Raw genomic sequence first — 22,690 nt, forward strand, 5'->3', positions numbered from 1 at the left:
CAGCCTGTCAGAGAGGGTAGGGGAATTGAAAGGCATCCTTTTTACCTGAGAAATTAAGGGAAAATGAAAATGTTTTTTAGCCTGGTTCAAAGCACTGTCATGAGCAAAGTAAACAGAGAGCTCCTCCATAGCTCTGACATCAGTTTGCTAACCCAAAATGGAATTCTAACTAGAACACAAAAAACCTCTTTGAAAGGCTCACTGACATCCAGACGGTATACAAAATTTAGTGCCTTGCTCCAGAGTAACACTTGCAGGTGCAATAAAAAGGAAATACAGCATGCTCCAACACAGCAAGAGGCACATTCCCCATTAACAACAGCCTCAGCAGCCCTCCTCTTTGTAGCATGCGCGTCAGCGCTGTGAACAGCAAAACAATTAAGAAAGCAGAAACTACTGAGGCTCAAGATACCCTGCAGTACAGCTCCAGATTTCAGTCCATGGCTGTGTCCCCAACTGTCCTCCATTCCTTCTTTGTTTCTTTTTAAATCATGCTAGATAGGGCACCGTTCAAACGTGATGTGCATACCCCCTGCAATAGCTGGTGCCTAAAGGATAAAAGGCTTATTACGCTTTCAGCTAAAGTTGTTAATCCCCTAACAAGCTGAAACAGCATGTGCTGTAGTCTTAGAGGCCCAGGGTTCAATGAGTGATCATCACGTATGTAGGAAGTTGTTGCTACAATGGCAAGTAACATCATTCTTTCTGGCTCTCAAAAAACACAAAGGAAACAAACAACCTCAAGGAATTACATTCTAAATCTCAATTAAAGGTACATAGCTTTATCAAGCATGAAGTTAGGAAGCACCAGCATTAAAGCTGCCCCATGTTACTGCATTTCATTCCCTTTCTTTTTTATACGTTATGACCCACTCATCAGCTACAGGCCTGTGTATACTCTTTTCTTCCATGGCCTCAGCATATCATAAGGATCGTTTTCAGAGAGCAAATTAAGACTCTGCAGTAAATGAGGCTGTTTTCAGCAAGACTCCTGTCTCTAAATGGCTCTCAGGGTCAGAGATTTTCGAGCAAGAGGTACAGAAATGAAAGTGTTATAGAACTGGAGAAAAATATCAGTATGGTCAAGGGAGATGAATGCCACCAGAACGAATCCTGTGCCTGATGCTCTCACAGATTTGTCATGCTTGGCAAGGCCTTTAAATCACACATTTGACAGATATCTTTTGTATATATCCCGTTCTTCAGATGCAGTAAGCAGCCTTAAAGCTGGCACAGGTATGTAGGGCCTTGGAGAAGCATGATACAGTTTGAAGAAGAGGCAGAGGGCTGGGAGGCAGGAAGTGTTTCTGCCTCCATCTTTGCTCCACCAGTGCTTCACCATGTAGAAATGAGCCGCCTGAAACTATCTGAGTTTCCCCATCTGCAAAATAGGCCTAACAGCAACCTTTTATGTCCCAAAGGAACCCTAAGGATGAATTAAACTCACATTTACTGGTCTCTAAAGTACTATACTGAAAAGCATGGAAAAAAAAAAGAAAAAAAGAAAAAAAAAAAAAAAAAGAACCAATTCTGGGCTGGTTTCAGTTGCTGATGCTGTGAGGCACATTTCCAAGAAGTTCTTACACCATCCTCCCCCACTCTACCACAAACCAACTTTTTACCTGAAGAATCAGAAACCAAGCAGTGATCAGGTGGCAATTAAGAGCTCATTGTTGCTTATCGCATCTGACATAACCTTCAGGCCTACCTGGTTTAGGCTGAGGAGAGCCATGAGGGCCTCCAGCAGCCTACGGGCTGCCCACCCAGCACATCCTCGGTATGAGGTGACGGGAGGCCCCACGTGCAAGCTGATATCATCTTTTAGAGAGGACAACTTGAAAGCTGAAAAGGTGTTCTGCCCTGTATCCCTCCTGAGAAGGGGCACCAGGAGTTAGGCTATTCTGGTTCTTTATATTGAAGACAGAATATTCAAACTTTTTTTTTTTTTTTTTTTTCTGGTAAAAATAAATATTCTTAGCTGTTTCCCTCCCTTCCCACCTACATGTGAAAAGAAAAAAAAAAAAAGAAAATGCAACAGAAAAGGAGTCTGCTGTCCTTTGCTGTTCCTCTTCCCAAAATCAGGCACTTTCCAGCACACGGCCCAAGCAGAAAATGTGACTCTTTGTTAAAGCACTGTGGTATATTATTAGCTCCCCCCAAGCCTAGTCAGCCAGAAGGATTCTACTGTTTTTATTTAATTATTAATAAATTCTCCAACTGTTTGTATGGCAGCAGCAAATAAAAGCCCAATTAAAATTTGGAATCCCTTGTAGTAGGTGCTTCCACACCTACCTCCAGTGTCCTTTCGCGTTACTGTCAAATGCAGAATTTCCCCCAGTATAAATTTTCCTGTTGGAAACCACTGGCATCTTCCCTTCTAAACAGCCTTGTCAGAGAGTGGACTAAGGCAAATTACATTGAAGCCAAGAATATGCCTATTCTGGCTATATACTTATTTAAAGTCAAGGACATTTTAAAGAGCAGCTCCGAGCTACTGTAGAGATGCCAGCCTATGATATTTTGTGAAGTATGTCTATGAAGTAAATAACAATAAGAATGAAAATCCCAACACATAAATAATCTTTAATCAGAGACATAACGCATTACACAATAACCCCCAAAACCGCTGTACACCCTAGCTGTTGCTCTGCAAGTAAAATACAATCAACTATAATTAAAATGCTCTAATATGCATTATCCATCCCCAGAGATGAATTATTTAAGAAATTACAAATTGGTACTTTTTCACTAGGTGCCTCATACTGACACATGAGTAGTCCTTTCTACTGAAGTAAACTGAATTACTCAAATGAACAAGAGTGGAACATTTGGGCTTTTATTAACGAACACCTATGCCCCTCTAATTCTCTGAAAGGTCTTTTTCATGTCTAAAAAGGCTGTCTAATGCAGCTTCCAGAACTGTAAGGATTCCCGACTGACTACCGAGATATTATTTTTCTTCCAGGAAAGAACGATTAATAAAATATTGCCTCAGCAATGAGAGATGATAATACATTTCTAAAATAAAATAAATGCATAAAATAATATTTATTTCATGCAGTTAGAGATACCTACTGAAAGTTGTATCTCATCTTGTCTAGGATATAGGTGTTCTGTCACCTATACCACGTACAAGATCGTAATCTCAACAATGAAAAATACCAGAGCTTTTCTCCCAATTTTTATGTAACATTATTCAGATCTTTGTAACTTTCTGATAGAAGAAGACCGTATGCCACAACACAACATATACACAAAATGTCTGAGTTATGGAGTGTTAAAGAAACATAAACATGGAGCTGTTTCACTTTTATGAATTTATGACTTGGTATCATTTGAATGTATGTTTTACGGTCTGATTTTTGAAAAAGGCCTCACATGATCTCTCATTTCGCATCCACAGCTTAACAGTGTTAAATTCAAATCTGCACCCATAGTATGCACAGAAGTAGGGTTATCTTATCAATATAGCTGGCTGTGCTTTCATAGCATATGTTGTACTGAACATCCAAATGACATTAGCTACATCCAAGTCTAGCTATTATAAAAAGGAAAGATTAAGGGCTTAAGGTTTTTAAAAACAGACAATTCCCTTTTTTAGTGTTTTTATTATATATAAACAGTATGTGTACACACATATATATGCAAACTCTTCTTAAAGAAGTAAGAGAATAAAGAACTCCCGTGCTCCTGTAATGATGCCCATACCAAAACAATTGTAGTAGCTCTGTTCTGAAACATTTTAATAAAATTAGGACAAAGTTTGTCTTACAAATATCTAAATAACTTTGAAAAGGTATCAAAAATAATCAAAAAATGTAAATTTTGTAAATTTACAATGCTATAATCCCACATTCTGGACTAGAATATAATGGAAATCTGCAACCTCTTTCCAGCTGAAGAGAGTCACAGACAAGAAAACATGGCCATGCCCTAGTAAGGATATAGTTTAAATCACTCAGTTTTTATCAGCCTGCAGCTTCACATGAGTTTGAACCCAGTGGCTGGAGGTGAAAGATCTGCACTAATTTACTGCACCACTGAAATGATTCCTAATCACAGGAGGGATAACTGTGACTCCAAATGAGTTGAAATCTGTCTTTGTATAATTTTTCTGTTGTATCCTAATACATTCAATGACTTCTATGAACACTGAAGATTTCTCTTCTCCTCCATAAGCAATGAATGTGAATAGATGTCAACACCAGCAGCATTCCCTGGCCAGCAACAGATTTAATCCTCTAGATCTGAATCCAGTGCAGCAACCTGCACTCGCAGTCACACAGGTTACCAGGAGCACGCTGCCCTTCAAGCCTTTATATAGTTTGCATTTAGCCCCTGTTTTCAAAACCTTTGAGAGGCTTGCACAGCATTCACAGAAGACAGCCTCCTCTTCTTTAAATGTCAACCACTCGTGACAGCTTTGCCCCTCAGGAACTATGAATCCTGAAGGATGAATCTGGTGCTCTCACAACAGGGCTCTCTCAGCACCCAGCTTCCTCAAAAACAAGCTGAACATACAACCTGTGAGCATGCACACTAAGGGGAAAAAATAAAGCAGAGACTACTGCTTTAGGGAGAACTACCAGGATCATTTTATTTTATAGATGAAAATCACCTGATATTTTCTTTTCTTAAAAAAAAAAAAAGGCACATATATTCCTATTTACATATATACATATGCAATGAGCTATATATTATACTACATATAATATATATAGTATTATACATATATGTATATTATACTATCATATTATATAACTATATATATAATTATAACTATATATTATAATATATAACTACATTATACTATAATATAATAGTATATATTATATATTATACTATAGTTATATATGAAGTATTAATTATAGCATATTTATAATATATATTATATATATTTACATAATATATTTATAATATATACAAAGAGTTTTAATACCGTAGTCTTTGAAATTGCCTGGAAATTTGGAGAAATACTTGGATTTCTGTTTCTACCTGAATTTTATTATAATTTCTGATGACAACCTGCCTTGTGCTCAGTTCTAATAAATAATTTTTGCAGTCAAAAAACTTCCATACTTGATAATTAGAAGCAGTAAAAGAAACATATTGCAGACTGCCATGGATTTGGGACAAATGCTTCATCTAGTCTGCCTTCAGCACACGATTTTCCCTAAATCTCTAACTGTGGTCTGTTTTGAACCTCATTTCACCTTGTTGTGGGGGAAGATGACTGAATTCAACTGGAGATATGTCCATGATGAAGCCAAAAGGAATGCCTTGAAAACATGCAATTTCTTGACTTCTGACCAATCACTAGAGAAGGTATCACTGGAAACCACCTAAGACATGCTATTGCACAAAGGCCAGAGGCACCTGAGAGAGTCTGCTGTGTGTTTAATTCAGTGCAGTCACTACTCTAAGCAAGCAAACCGCTGCAGTGCTAGAGAAGGATAAGTTCACTCCGGAAGACTGATGTTAAACAGCTGGACCGAGGCAGAAGCTGGTACTCATAGATGCTGCTTGGCACCAACCTCTTCCTGCAAGGGCTACCCTGCAGCTGGCCTTCCTGATCAGCACATGGGGGTGTAGGTGGCTGTATTTGGATTTTTCTAATGGCTTTAGAGTGATAACCTGAAGTAAGCACTGAAAGGCAGAGAGAAACCTATGCTTACCTCAGAAGCAATAAAGCCCCAGAAAAATAAAATGTTAGCAGAAATGAAAAGAGCAATATTTGTGAGTTAAGGCAGGATGGGCCGGGTCTCCAGTGATGCTCCGCTGATTTATACTGCCTGAGGTTAAAGGAGCTCTGCTAACTTTCAGCACCAGAGCCCCTGTCCTATTTATCTAAAAGCATTCTGCATCTGACTTTTCTGCACACTTATTTCAACTGCACATCCACAAGACTATGTAAGGGGGTCTAAGGCAGTCTGTTTACAGGTACATCTATCTATTCAATGTGCATGCCTTACACAAAGCACACACACCAGCAGAGGGGTGATAGACATGTTAAAAGCTCCTCCTCTTATTTCATCTCCACAAAAGTAATCAAGCCCTTAATGGCTTCAAAAATGTAGCATGTTAGTCAGATATAGGAAATTTTAAAGCTTTGCAGATAATATGCATCTTCTCTTTTTGCTTACTGTGTCCTGAAACACCCCCCAACCCCAATTTCATCATTTTGAGCACAAAATTATGATGACACAGTGAAGATTTAGGTGAAAAACATAAAAAACGTGTTTTATCATATCCAACAGCACATTGCTGAGGTCCTTCTGATAAAGAAGGAAATTAGACATCAACATAAGGAATAAAGTGCCTTTTTAATCCTTCTTCCTCCATGGCTGTGTCACAAGGCAGACCTTTCCATCATACAGATCTTCATTGCACTCAAAGCTATTGCAGAAAGCTTTAAAATGAGATATATGGGCCATTCTGCTTAGCTCCTCTGAAGTCTTTAGGGCCCTGTGTGTCTGTCAGATTACAATTTGCCTCTGGCAAAGAGGCCACTATTTTTTTTGCAGAAAATAAGAGTCAAAACTAAAATCTGTTTTTAAGAAACTAAAAACTCATTCTCTGTGTAACTATTCTGGCTATGCCTACCCAGTCAAGCAAAGTTTGGAGCATCAGTTAGAAGAAAAATTAGGAAAAAAATCAGCTGACTGTTAATGAATTTGGGAATTCTCTCTGGTATCCATGTGAGGTTGTTTAAAGAGAAGTCAACTTTAAATTCAGTCAATTAAGAACATGATTTAAAAGCAGCTTCAGGGCTTGCCCCCAAGCCAGTTTACCAATTTTGTCATTTTCCAATCAGATTTGTATATCTTATGGTAAAAAAAAAAAAAGAGAAAAAAAGAAAAAAAAAAAAGAAAAAAAGAAAAAAGCCACCCACACCACACACACACACAAAACAAACAAACAAACAAACAAACAAAAAAGAACAACCTTCTTTCTGTATCAAAGGAACAAACAAACAAATGGCAAATCTGACTAACGCGCTGTTGGCTTCAACAGGCTTTGGATTCATTCTCACCATTTCCTTCAGTGTAGCAGTCTATAACAAAGTACAATAAAGCATAAGCAATTGGAGAAAATATATTTTCCTGTTTTTATTCTTTTTTATCCCTTTTTTTTTTTTCAAGACAGTAAACTGACTTGGAATAGTAACAGAAATGCAGTTTAAGTTGCTGGTGGCCTTTATTTTTCTGTTCGATTGTCCTGAATTATGATGGAAGGTTTTAGCTAGCAATACACTTACATTATATTCTCAAGAATTACTTGTTTTGGCTTTGAAACTCACAGGAAGTTAAAAGTTACTGTTTGCAGGTGAAAAAAAATATAAAAAAGATGAGGCATAACCAATGCTATTATAGCTAATGACAGGAAGAAACTATTTGTACTTTGTTATTTTTGGAACTATGTCTATAATCTAAAGCATGGCTCAGAAACCCATTTTATTAGGCTCTGCACAAAGCCACAGCAAACAAAGAAGGCATTTTCTTCCTCAAAGATCTTACTTTAAACAATAGACAGCTACTGTTTATAGACAGAAGAAAATAGCAAAATGCATAGGAATAACATTCAGTTAGCACTGATTGGCACACAATAAGATAGGTGATTAACGGCTGCAAGTTTTTGGAAAAGATAAATTCTTTAATGTCAAAAATACATGGGTTGTTCTTTGTAAGAACAATAATAAACACTGAAGCACTAAGTACTTATATAGCATGTAAATTTGCAGCAAAGTTATAAAATTAAATATAAGCTTTCCTCATCAAGGATAGGAACTACCACTCAGAGAGAGCAATACTCTCCAGAAGTCAGTGTTATCTAGGAAATAAAAGCAGTGCTATTTGAAATGTTCGCACAGACAGGCCTGGACTACAAAGGTAAGTGACTTGTGCTCAGGTATTAGCAATAGTTCGCTCCAGATCTGGAGACAAATTCTTATAAACATAGATATAAAACACAGACAAGTTTCTTTCATCCTTTTCAGAGACATGTTCAAGCTGCAACTAAACACCAATGAACATGAGTTGTTCATTCCCAGTCCAAAGAAGAACTCCAAGTTATAACAATTAAAAAAGGTGAAACAGATACTACATTGCTCAAGGGTCAAAAATCTGCATCCAAGCAAACTGAGCATATGCATGTCTTGACTTCATTAATTTCATGGAAAAAATGTACGAGTCAGTCCACAATGAAAATTCAGCCCTGGGGTAATGCATTAACCACTTCATCGGCTGCTCCATCACTTCCTTGCTTACTTTGAGTTATGAGCAACTGCCCAATACCTTCCATGTTTCTAGCTCTTAGTAGATGTAAAAACTCTTTTCCAAGACCTTTTTGACAAACATTAACAGCTTTGCATACAAAATACATAAAAGTGATAGCTCTCAAATTTTTGCAAGATGCTCCCCAATGTACATTAATGCCACATCCATGTTTTTGTCCGAGGGACACTTATGAGTTGCCTCATCCAAGGCAATAGAATTTATCTTAGCAGAGGCTGGCACATCCAGTTTTTGTAATGCCCTTTCTTTACTATCAATAAATCATGTCAGGGAGTAGAAAAGTCAATATACATCCAATGGGATGCAATGACCATGTGGGGTGTGTTCTGACTTAGGTTAGGATAGAATATATCAGATAACGATAAATTATTACTATTATAGCAGCAAAACCAACATATTCTGAGTAACAGCTTATTTTAATTCTGCTTTCAGTTCTTCCCATTATCATTTTCTTTCTTAAATTTCCCGATCTTGCTTTCTGTCTGAACATACTTTTCTAAGCGAAGTTTGAACATCAGATCAGCCATCCACAAGAAGTGAAATAAAGTCTTGCCATAACGAAAGACATCATTGCATCCTTGCTTTAAATAGCTCTCTAGTCAAGATGGCCACAGTTGGAGAGCCAGCATTTGGCAAGAAACTTCCTCTCAGTGGGAAGATATCTTGGCTTCTTTGAACGAAAACTTGCTTTGATTTGGTACCTTCTTTTCAGTACATTCTTAAAGTTCACAATATAAGGTCTGCTGGAGTGAAATCTTGTTGCTGAATTGTTTGATTTTGCACCAAGCCCCAGCAACTATGGAGCTATTTGGTACATGAGCCTACTTGGGTACCCTCAAACGTACACTGAAAAACGTAGGGAACCTAGTGCTGTGAAACTGAATGAATACCAAAGCCTGGAGAAAGAGCTCCTACAGACCTCACAAGCTCTTCAGAAGTATTACTGTCACCTTGATTTGAAGGAGCTGTTACAAGCAAAAACAATGGCTCCACAGAACTGCAGTTACTTTGAGTACTTGTATTTTAAGTATCACCTTGAATACAACAAAACAGATTGCCTTCAATATCTCAGGAAACGTCTGCCCAATAATAAATGAAAACCTACCAATCCCCTCCCCCCCCCCTTTTTTTTTAAGAGGAATGTGTTTGTTGCTGTTGAAACAGAATATCATGTAAGCAATTTCAGCTGAGTTGTGTATCATACTCTAAATTTTGGAAACCAACCACCTTTCAAGTTATAACACCTTGAAAGCCAAGATTTCAAGAGAAAAGCTGATCCATCTTAATAATAGTAGCACTATCACACTTGGAACATGTTGGTACTGCCTTGAGAGTCTGCTAAGCTTCAAACTTCTCTGTTTTTGGGCCTTGTCTTCTTGCCTATCAGTGAGGCAACGCTTGCATCTTAATTTATTAGAAATGAAGAATTTATTAGAAATGCAGAATACTTCTACTTACAGATAGACCTTTGTTTAAAACCTCTGACCTCTGTCCATGTGTCTGCAATTCTGCTGTAAAAAACAAACAAACAAAAGCCTTGCACAGTAACTGCAGCTATGCTGCCTTGTGTCAGGGCACGATTCACAGAGCTGCAACCATGTCAGGAGCCTGCAAACCCTTGCCTTCCTGATGCCAGTCACTCTACCCGTCAGTCTCTGAAATGAGCCACTGCTTAGATGAAAGTAAGGCTTAAAAGGCTGCTAACACTCTTTGTTTCTGGAAGACAAACAAATCAACATTCCTTCTGATGTTGCTTTTTTATTTCTCATCAATGCAGCTCACATAATTTTATAGCAGGTCTACTTTCCAGACAGAAAATTAGAGAAATAAATTTTCCATTTTCATAGAAAAGTAAAACCCTTTCTTTGAGTGAAATATTCTCCCTAAAAAATAAAACAAGAGATAAATTGGACTTGCCCTGAACTCTGGAGAATAACTCCATTTTATCACTGGACCACTGGATACTTCTACCTATCACAATCTCATACTCTTTTTCTGTCTTTAGTTTCCTTATAAGCGTGTAATATCTCTTCCTCACCTAGACCTGCCGGACTGCCAAAGAATTGCTTTGAGACAAAAATGCATCAAGCTTGTCTTTCATGGAAGTATTTTTATATTTTTTTTCCTAGTACTTTCATAGAACCAACTTCATTTATTACACATTAACAAGCACGCCACATAGAAGGTGCACTTACAAATATTTTATTAGCATAAAAACATTTGGATCCAATGGGGGACAAATCAGCAAGTTTTTGCAATCTGGATCTCAGTACAGAAAGCAAGCTGCCGTGCCCAGGAGCAGTTTCCTTACAATTAACTTAATGCTGGAATGGTGCTGCCATGCTATAACAGCATGATGAATGTAGGGTAATGGTTTTTAAATGTTACAGCATATTAGTATTTGTTTCTGCAATTGCTTGCAATGAGTCCAGACCACAGTAGAAATTATTATTAAAAAAAAAAAAAAAAAAAGAACAGAAAAAAACATCCACCCACCCCCCCAACATTATAAGTCTGTGGAAAGGAGCAGAGGAGAATGCACTACAGCCATCCCATAAAATTCTGGCTGTTTCCTACACAAACTAGCATCTACCTAGGTACAATGTACCTACATTTTTACACTGAAGAACGCCAAACTGTTGGTGTTGTCTCATGTGTATCTGAGGTTGGCTGTTTCCCTGTTTGTGTTTGCTCTGATGACATCTGACCTATGCAACTGTGCTCAGAATCAAAGGACTTTAAAAGCAAAACTGGAAAGGAAAGGTTATATAAAAAAAAGGCAACTATAGGAACAAGCTTTTGAGGAGTCAAAAATGAACAGAGTTGGTTTTCTCCAGGGTAGAAACTTCCAAAGATCAAGCCTGAGATCGATGGCAACCTGAAATCTTCAAAGGCTTGAGAAGAGAGAGGGATTTTTCTGGCCATGCTGCAAAAAGTCTGAGGTTTGTTAGTGAAATAGTCAACAATTTAGAAAAACTGAAAAACAGAAAGCTGGAGTATGCTGTGGACTGAAAAGGCTCCTCCTTCCAACTCAAATGTGAGGATTACACTTGATGTGTCTAAATTACACTAAATAGATTACAGGCAAAGGATATATTTAGGATATTATTATTATTATTATTATTATTTGCTATTGTGAATTTTTTGTCCAGTGTGCCTCATAGTTTTGGAAATAAATGTCTTGTTCTGCAGCAGTAGTTTTGAGTAACTTTAACCAGCTGCTTCCAAAGGAAATGCTTGGAGGGTCCCATTGCTCTGGGTCTCCTGATTATGCCCGGTGTCAGGACTAAGAGGAATGCTATATAGGTCCTAATTTCAGAAATGGCATAGCAGCTAGAAATTGTCCCTAACAAATATAAACTACAGAATGCCCTTGCAGATGAAGAGGCTAAGATACCGACACAGATTTATTTTTTTTTATAAAAAAAAAAAAAGCATTCCATTTTACTTTCATAGATTGAAGTCAAATACACATCATTAATACACATCAAAGCTATTTTGATGGGTAGTTTGGAAATCTGTGAAGAATATAACCTGTTAGAGTATGCCACAGATTAAACTACTAAAAGGCTGATGTTTGCTCAAGTAATTTTCTAAGTGGCCAGTTACTCCAGACTGCACTAGGAGAAAGCTACACATTTAAAAGAATGGGTTTCAAATTTTCTGTGACTCCAGCCTGAACAAAATTTTGATTGAAATCAAAGTGGCAGCACTGATAACACAGGGTTGACATAACAAATGCCATAGCCAATTTGAACAATTATGAGCCCAAATCTGCCGTCATTTACATATATATGTGATTCCAGCTGGTGAGCAGAAATTATGTATGCACAACTAACAGAGAATACTTTTTTATGTAACTCCAAGTTTTGCCACAAAAAAATACAATGGAAATTCAAGTCAATAACATTTAGGCAAAACAAGAAATGCTTTAAGGAACATTTTGCAAATTACCTCGATTCAGCTATGTGTCCTAAACACTGCAAGAATCTGATAATGATGTGTGGTTTTGCATATAAAAATATAGCTAAGAATCTAGTCTTCTCAGAGGCCACCCCTGTAGCCCCCAGCTACCAAAGCCTTGCCAAATAAACACAGTACAACTGTACATTCAAAAAGAATGCAAAAGGATAGACTAAGCATGTCAAATACACCAATGAGCCAACATTTTTTTTGTATCTCAGCTGATATATTGCTCTCCCCTGTGGGATAGTGAAAGTTGTGCTTACACACCTGCTTAAGCCAGCTTTGCCATTATGAGGTCCGACAGTTAAACCATCGAGCCTGAGTGGGAGAGCAACTTCTGGTGGGTCTGTTTAGATCACCATAGCTCTCTACAGCCACAAAAACATCAACCACACACTGTAGTGGTCACCATGATCAGTTGAAAAATTGTCCTCCAAATGCCAGTGGTTTTCACAGTGTAATCTACGAATCTCTAAGAATCAATGAATTGCCTCTCAAATATCTGCAACAGTCAACTGCAAAAAGCAAGTCTTTTGCAAACAAGAGAGGTCTGCACCACCATAGGAGAAAAAAAAAAAAAAGAAAAAAGAAAAAAAAAAAGGTGCTCATAGATAAACAACTTTGCAAACATCTCACTGCTTACATTGCACAGAATCCAGTGAGTGGGGTGAAGGTGATGAAATCAAGCAGTGCCTTTCAATGACAATAAGGTGGGAAAGTTCGTGGCTTTATTTCATACAGCATTTCTTTCACACATTCCCCTTTCTGTTATGATTTGATAATGCCATCTATGGTTCATCTACAAGTGCATTTCACTAGCTAAACTGAGACATCACAACCTTTTCCAAATGAAATTAAAGACAACATTCATGTAACTTGTGGTTTAACATTCAGATATGACTTTAAGATTCCACAATATTTTCCGTATTTATGTCATTTGATTTCTATGCTTCTTCAATGCTATGGATATTACTGGTCTTTAAGAAGACCTGTTCTTAATTAAAACCAACCAACCAACCACAACAAGAACAAAAAAACTTGGAGAAAGGGAAGCTTTCTTTTACTAAGAAAAGCATACAGTTTGAAGCTATCCCTATCTGTTTGTTAGAATAATAAATGGTGATTTCAGTATTCCATTTTAAATAGATCAATGCATTTCTATTTTTTCTTATGAAAAAGTAAAAATAAACCAATTTACTGTAACACATGTTTATCTGCAAAAGCAAGAGCAAGGTTATGTGATCCTTTCTGAGGTCAGTGTGCAACTTTAGCTAGATAAACCAGGTGCAATACTGTGTTCTTCCATTTATGTTACATCCTTCTTTTATTACTTTTATTGAATGCTGAGTGTTTCAGCAGAGTACCTGTAATACAACTCGCATGTATTTAATAATCTGCTGTTTCTCAAGAAATGGACAAAAGAAGACATGGCCACAAATTACCAATCATCTCGCAGGGAAAAGCTGCGGCAAAATATAGCATGTAAAACTGTGAAATAAAATGCAACTCTGACTTGCTATGCTACAGCACAACACTTGCTCTTTTGTTAGTATACCTAGAAACATATATTGAGAACAAATGGTGCATTTGACCTTACTGACAGTAGCACCGGAGGGAATCCTGTGTTGTTTCAGAGCTGATAAACCTGTGTATATCATCACTGAAGTGCAATTTGTTCTTATTTTTCTTTAAAAAAGCAACCACCCCCAAAACAGAAAAACCCTCCTTACAACGTTAAAAAAAAATAATATATATATATATAATATAAATATATAATAAATATATATATATATATATATATATATATATATATATAATAAATATATAATAAATATATATATTATTTATATTATATATATATATATATATTTTTTTTTTCACCAAGCACTGGTATTTTAAAACACTTTGTGTAAGTAGATATACAATGACACTTTCTGGAAAGGAAGTAAAGACTTGGTTGACAACATGAGGGTAAATTAAGTTTATGCATGTGTAAATACAAACCACAAAATTCTACGTTTATGGTGTGATATGATAAATGAAATCAACCTTGCATGATTCATGTTGAATAAATTTACTGAACTGTATTTCTTACCTCATGGGCACACACATTAACCCATGAAAAGAAATAATTCCTTGGCAGTATGCTTCTTTTAACAGAAGACTCATAAGGACCCACTACGGTAAACAAATAATGTATAAAGCTTGCACATTGAGGCAATGGTGGGGAGGTTACACAACAGTGAGGGGCAGATAGAGGCAAGACTGCAAGATTTTCACCCCTTCGAGTCAACAAGGGAGTGTTCCAGCTGACATATGCAGCCTCTGCTTGCCCTTTGTCATGTATGTGTTTCACCTCAAAAACTGTCAGTGACTTGTCAGAATCAATCAGAAAATCTAATGCAATTCCACAATGATGTACAAGTTTGGACAGCATGACATCAAATTTCTGGTAGTGTGTGTCAAGTACCATATGAAAACAGATGTCCTCATTACTCCACTGCTTTGGTACAAAAGAGTACATCTTACCTTTTTGACCCATATCTGGCAATTGGGAGATTATAATAAAGGACAGCAAGCAATTCAGCCTCTAGCTAGTACTTTTATCATATAAATCGAATTCTAACGCTCCTTATCTTCTGGCAAAAGAAGTTTGCTTTATCAACCACAGTTTTCCTGCTGGATATTGCTTTATGTATGTTCTACAGACTTAAAAGTCACTGTGTCAGTACTTCATGGCCCTGAGATAACCCACAGCCTTGCTTAACACAACAGAGGCTTCCAGAGGTCAAGAAGTTAACTGCTGCAATATGAACAGCAAAGCCAAAGTCTGTTACTGAGTGGTTGTACAGGTCCTGGATGCAGCCCGTGCCCTGCAATGCAGCCTCACCAGGGCGTTACACACATCCCAGCCCTTTCCTACAGCCAGAACACTCACTCCCAATAAACTCTAGGGTCTTTGTGTGCCATAGTGCAGGTAATACATGGAAAAGGACCCATGGCTGCAAATTTATCCAAAATAAAAATAAAAATATAATATATTTTAACTGCATATTTTATTTCATTTTCTTAAATAACACTATACCAACAACTTTCTGTTTCATTATTAAACCACAGTGTATAAAAAAAAAAAAAAGAGTTTTCTCGAGCAATACTTCCCCTCTTTGATACAATCACCAAAGCTCTGTTGATGTTATGCAACAGAAGAGAGAACATTTTTTAAAAAGGTAGTAAGTTAGGATGCCAGTAGACTCTAGCTGCCCAGGACTCTTTTTTCCAGCCTGTATGGAACTCCTGAAACTGGTGAAATCCCCAGATGAACTAGTCTATCCAAGACATGCATGGATAACCATCCTTCAGGACATCCTTGGGGAAACAGGCAGATTCCCTAATTCCGCTGGTACAGAACCTAAGGGAACCCTATAAGCTATGATATATTAGCAGGTAAAAGAAGCTTGATACAAAACAGATTTAACTGTAAAAAGAATAAATTCCTACCACATGAAGTAATTAGAAGGAGAGGAATAATTTTATCTCTTGAGGAAAATGCAAGCACGCCTCCCCGTGCCAGATAATACCCAGGAATAGACTCATAATTAGGTGCCTCAAGGAAAAAACACTGCTCTCCCTATTTGGAGAGAAATCTGAAATCTGAATCTTCTTAGAGAATTCTCTTTGTGCTAATGGTGAATGTCTAAGCGAATCTTTGTCTGCTGTTTGTGCCTCCCCCGTGCTCACTGAGCACTCTGGGGATATACAACCTGCTGCTGTTGAGGATGTCTGCAAAACCACAAGCCCTCTGTGGGAAACAGCTGGAAATGAAGCTTTTCTGCAAGGATGGGCATCAGCAAGGGAACAAATCTCATCTGCAAGAGCTCACATTACCTGTTTTCCAGTGAGAAGGTTTGTTTGCATGATGCCACTCAGCGTAATATAATACAAAAATATAAAATAGCAATATCCAGACGTCTGTATAGCTATTCCTGTGCAATTTTCTAAGCATGTTACAAAGAGGCAGGAACCAGTACCAAGATCTGGTTCATGAAAATGAACTCTGATCTTGGTACTCATGATCTCTGCTTTAACAACAGGTCATGCTACTGCCATTTCCTACAACACAGTATGGACAGATGACTATAATAAGGACAGAATTACCACCACTTAGAGTAAGATGGAATCAACTTCTGAATCCTTTCAGTTAGTGGCTTATCTACTGACAGAGCCAGAAGAGAACCCACACAGTACAAAAGAGGGTAAAGGTTTGTGATTTGGTTTGAGGCTGCAGTTAGCATGTTCACTCTCACAAGCATCTGAGCAGCTTATCTCAGTTACTTACCAGCTTTGGTCAATACTAAATTAGCCTGACCTTCAGTTTCCTGTGGAATTAGCGCCTTCTGTGTCCACTCTTTACAGAGATTTTAGTAACTGGCTTTCCTCCAGGAGTTTCTTGCTGTATTTCAAAGCTTCTTACTCTATGTTCAGCCTTTCCTGCCACCCACATCCAAACAGAGTAGTATATACTACTAGCTGCATTTTAGTCCATTACCACATCCAACATACTTTGAGTTAAAGCATGGTTTACAAGACTATGGCAATATCTGCATATTTAGCACATGAAAGATTTACAAATGATATGAAGACCAAGGTTGACATATTGCATTGCAGGAGAACCTGTATTGCTATAAATGGCTTGTATACTTCATTCAAAGTCAGTATTAAACATATCCTGGTTCATAGTTTGGAGGCACAACAGCTGCAGCCCAGGATCCTTTGGCACACACTACATGTACCTACTTGACCTCCCACACCTTGTACGTTATGGCTACTCCTCATGTAGAGGCGCTTATTGAATGAGGTCTACCTAGACCTTAGTAGAGCTTTTGACACTGTTTCCCACAGCATTCTTCAGAAGAAACTGGCTGCTTATGGCTTGGATGGATGCAGGTTTTGCTGGGTAAAAAGATGACTGGGTGGCCAGGCCCAAAGAGTTGTGGTGAATGGAGTTAAATCCAGCTGGAGGCCACTCAAAAGTGGTGTCCCCTCAGGGCTCAGTATTGGGGCCAGTTTTCTTCAATATCTTCATCAGTGAGTTGAATGAGGGGATTGAGTGCACCCTCATTAAGTTTGCAGATGACACCAAGTTGGGAGGGAGTGTTGATCTGCTCACGGGTAGGAGGGTTCTGAAGAGGGAGCTGGATAGGCTGGAAGGGTGGGCTGAGGCCGACTGTATGAAGTTCAAAGAGGCCAAATGTCAGGTCCTACACTTAGGGCACAACAACCCCATGTGATGGGAGAAGAGGGAGATGGGAGAAGGGTGGGAGAAGAGTGCCTGGAAAGCTGCCCAGCAGAAAGGGACCCAGGGATATTGGTCGATAAAGGCCAAACAAGAGCCAGCAGTGTGCTCAGGTGGCCAGAAGGCTAACAGCATCCTGGCTTGTATCAGAATAGTGCCGCCAGCAGGTCTAGGGAAGTGATTGTCCCTTTGTACTCAGCTCTGGTGAGGCCACACCTTGAGTACTGTGTTCAACTTCAGGCCCCTCACTACAAGAAGGATATTGATGTGCTTGAGCATTTCCAGAGAAGGGCAACAAAGCTGATGAAAGGTCTAGAGAACAAGTCTTATGAGGGGTGGCTGAGGGAGCTGGAGTTGTTTAGGCTGGAAGGGGCCTTTTACGATCATACAGACCAACATCCCTGCTCAAGCAGGCTCATTGACAGCAGGTTGTCCAAAACTGCATGTCAATAGATGGAATACTTCATAACCTGTCTGAGCAACTTGTTCCAGTGTTTGATGACGTTCACATTCAAAAAAAAAAAAAAAAAAAAGTGAATGAATAACAGAGAATGAACCACATGTGAGAAATACCAGCCATGCCACTTCATGACCCACCAGAAGATGTTCTAAGATGTTCTGATACAGAGAAGATGAGGAAAAGTAAGAACCTCAGAGAATTAGAAGGGCCAGATCTTAAGTGACCTTCATGCAAGTAGGCAATAGACATTCACAGAGAAATATCTCTTCTGTTTTCCCACAACCTTACCCTCTCCTTTTTGCCATCCCTCCCAAGGGCTCCCACACCTATACTCCCTGTATTTCTCCAGCTGGTCAGAGTTCTTCACCCACCTCTCATGCCAGGAATCAGGAAACTCCAGGACACACAAGGCATCCCTACAGCCAAGTATCTTCCACTGTATCTGTGTGACACCTCCAAAGTGAGGCAGCTACTAGCTGCCACAGTCTGGGTATTGCCACTCAGAGAAAACCAGTTAATGCAAATATTTAACAGACCTTCTCCTTAAAATTGAAATGACTGACATTTCTTCAGTAAATATATAGAATATTTTAATTTAATTTGTATTTGCTCTTCTGTTCTCTCAGATCTCCTTGGCCCAAGTTACACATAAATCAGCCTATCTTTAGGACTGCTCTATCTGCAAATTAAATTCTATTTGTCATTGAAAAAAATCAAAATCCTATGTTAATATTCTGATTTCTTGCTATGCTGCGCATGATTTTCTATGGTTCTTTTGCACTTGTGACTCGTGGTGCTGCCATAAAAATATTTTACTAATTTCCTCAAACATTAGAACAGGCAAACAGTTCTTTCTGATATTTACTTTGCTAAAACGTGATCAAGGACAATACTTCTGCAAACATCATATTTTTATAATAAATCAACAGGGCAGCAGATACATGTATTATGAAGTTAATGGTCTGTCAAGATATTAACAATGTTGATTCCTGAAGAGAAGTCTGGAATTTAAAAGACAAAACTGGGTTTATCAGATAGGACAGATTGCTGCTTGTCTGACTGACTTAGTTTGTGTGACAGAGCTATGAGCTGCCTTTGGGTTCACAAGTCCTTCAAAACCGAAGATTCATGGTAATAGAAAGCGTTTCAGCATAAAGCACCCAACAATCAGAGTTAAAGTTTTATTTATTGGCTCTGACCATCTACTTCTGTTATCAACCATAAGGGCCCATACACTTCATCAACTCCCAACAATAGCCGCAAGCTTGGACAATCTGTCTTGTGTCTTCATTGGGTAAAACTTCAATGGAGCAGCATCGATTAAAGAACAGCCCACGCATAAAATGGAAACTCATTAAAATAAACTTTTTCAAAGGGGGAAGAAACTTCAGTTCCAATTGAATTGAACTGTTTTTATTTCAGAGATGAAAGCTCCATTACCCAGCTATACATTCATGTGGTCTTGGCTTAAGTGCTTTTTATTTGACTTAAACTTTTGGTTCCTTCCCATGTCTTTTTGGAGGCTTGAGAAACATAATAGGAATTCAGACCTTATTGAGCTTGATTGGAACACAGTATCTGTGAACTTCATAATAATACCTCCTGGACCTTTATGTTTATCGTCTCACTGTGGCCTCTTTTGTGTGTTTTCCTGGCCTTTCCTCTAAGAACAATTGTGTCCTTTCACACGTATTTGCAGAGACGTTTTTAATGCTTTAAACATTTTTAAATGAGTGGCTACAAAAGAATGAAGAAATAAAAATAACGCAGGTGTAGTCATTTACATTATAGATGGAAGACTGCATAAGCTGCTGATGTCAAGATAGCTTTTCTGAAGTGTTTATATGAAAACTGACTTGCAGCTTACTGCCTGAAAACCTCACCTTGAACTTATTATGAGGGCAATAATAATATGAAAAAATACAGATGGTAACCTGTGCTATATGGAAACTTCAGTTTAAACAGAGCAGGCTTAATACATGGTAGATTACTCATTATATCAAAGCTAAGTAATAATATTCCAAATGCTTTGATTTTAGATGACTGAACACTAAATGAAATGAACTATACTCTCAGTTACTTACATATACTGAATGTCAACATAAATTTGTTTAATGCTGTGAAGCTATACAGAAATATTCACCAACTGCGGCACCAAACACCCTGCACTGTAGAAAATGAATCCACGAATGCTTTAAATTTCATTACGCTATGTGATTTTGTCTTCATATATTTTTATGAAACAAAGTAATCCAAGTCCATCAAAAATATATGTAAATGTTTCTTAAAGCTTTCTTCTTAAATAATAACACAGAAATTTACATAAAATTTATCATACAGAAGATGAATATATGTTTGAGCTTCAAGATCACCACAAATATTTTTGTCATCTGAATTCTAAATAAATAAATAATGATGAAAGAATCTAATCACTTTGATTTCAGTTAGACACAGATGCACACAGGCACAACTCAGTTCCTAAAGTTTACATATGGCCACACAAAAGATGAGAAAACACAAAGGTCTATTAACAATCATCTCCCTAGAACACAAAAAATGTACTTCATGCAGCACATTATTTAAAAACAAACAATGTGTGGGAATCCGACAGATTTAAGACCTGCATTATTCTAAATTTTTGCATAAAGACTCAGTGTTGATTATAAATTAGTTTTTTCTTATCAATGTGTTCATTCTCACACATTTAATTCTTCAGGCTGATAGACATTAGTCTAACACTTAGACAAGACAAGGAGAGTCTGAATTTTCAAGAGAGAGCCATGCAAATCTGGGAGTCTGGGACTTCCAAATCTAATCATAATCTTGCAATTTCTAAATTGGGCATGTCCTTAGGATATGTCTACATACTGAAGGAAGGGACAGTACACAGTCTAGCTAGGAAAATGACAATTAGCTTTCATCTCAGTCCTATAGACAATAATACATGTATTAGTGAAGATACACTGAGGTTGCTCAGCTGTGCTACCACCACTTCATAACCATTGATTACTCTTTTTCTTGCTGGATGAAAACTGGCACGGTTATGGCAGCCAGCACTTCATTTGCTGATCCCTTAAGACATGGTATGGGAAAAACTCTATAGGAAATCCTGGAGGCCTCAGCACACCAGAAGGTCCATTTGTTCATTCTCTGCCTCAGTTTCACCTGCTTAAAATGCAGCCTACTTCACAGAGATACTGTGCTAAATAGTTAGTGCCTGCACCAACCAGTTCCTATCCCAGTCACAGTATTACATGAAGGTCAGTTTTCAAAAACATTTCTTTTAATGTATTTTACAGCTTTTTTTTTTTTTTTTTTCCCCCACTCCAAAAACATTTACTTAACCCCTGTAGAAAGTCTCAGCATTCGCTAAACTTATTTTCTGTATTTCTTATCTCAGTGCAAAAAGTCATTTGAGGTAACAACTTCATGTTGCCCAGTTCAACAGTGTCTGCACGTGGCGCTTTTCTGCACAGAAAGTAATCCCAGAGTAGAGTGAGAGTTTGGATCCCAAGAAATATGGGATCAAGTACAGATTTGCTAGTTTGCTTCGCTACTTAGCATTTTTCATGCAAAATGTAAAAAGCAATTTAGAAAGAACATAAATGGTTTATGTTAAATAAAGAAATACCTAATTGGTATTAGCAATAATAAAATAGGCAAATGAAACATATGTGAAAAACATACCATTGTTCCTAGTGTGATGAATATTTTCACAACATTTCTTGATGCACTTTGCAGTTCAAACACACTTATGCCCAGAGTTAAACATACAAACCAAGGAAAAATCTACAAAACTGAGCCATGTTACTACATCTTTCTGTTGCTAGAGTTTATGTTCAGTACAACTCTCGGAGACTGCTACTCTCCACTACACTCCAGCTAACCAGAGAGCCTTTAAGAAGAAAGTAGAATAAGAAGGAAGCAGAATACAGAATCCTTGATAGCACTGTCTTCACAGGCCATTTCATTATTTTACAAGTGGTTGCAATCTGCTTAGGTTTTAAGAGGACAATGCTATATTCATGTTCAAAATGGTCGTATTCGTGTTCAAAATTGTCATTTATAGCCTAATACTCAATTCTGGAGTTTAAAAAAATAAAATGTATACATTTAGTTATTACAAAATCTGCCAGTTTAACTCACGGCTATTCTTTTTCTCCTGTTCTTACAAAATATGAACTTGCACTACACAAACACACACACACACACACACAAAAAAAAAAAAAAAAAAGGAAAAAGAGAGAAAAGAAAGAGAAAAGTTTGCTTATAATACTATTGTAACTGCTGGCATGGAGATCTATCCCAGTTAGACCTTAAAGAAATGTAGTGTCCTATTATCTGAGTGCGTTTTTGGAAATGGCAATCAAAGAAATATTCTAACATGAACAAGTGTTTCTAAGTGCTAATTATTCATGGTATCACTTGCTGATTGGTGCCTGCGGCCATGAAAATTTATTTCTAGGCTGTATTTACAGTAAAACCAAAAGTGCTTAGTGGCAAGTAGCTTAATCAAATTTAAGAACAGCAGACAGATAACATAGGAGATTTTTTTTTTTTGTTGCTTTAATCCTCTCATTTGGTTTTGAAACATAAGGCCCTGTTCACTTCATTTAAGTCTCACAATGACTGGAAGCCTGATCAATCTGTCTTGTGTCTTCTTAGGGTGAAACTGCA

General features: G+C 37.7%; 1 protein-coding gene across 1 annotated transcript in view; it reads right to left on the reverse strand.

The window, feature by feature from the left end:
• The window catches only part of CYP7B1 (cytochrome P450 family 7 subfamily B member 1), a 123,326-nt gene that overhangs the window by 53,125 nt on the left and 47,511 nt on the right, over window positions 1-22,690 (reverse strand). The gene's annotated exons all lie outside the window — the stretch shown is intronic.

Source organism: Anas acuta, chromosome 2, assembly GCF_963932015.1.
Source record: "Anas acuta chromosome 2, bAnaAcu1.1, whole genome shotgun sequence".
In the NCBI taxonomy this organism is placed as follows: domain Eukaryota; kingdom Metazoa; phylum Chordata; class Aves; order Anseriformes; family Anatidae; genus Anas; species Anas acuta.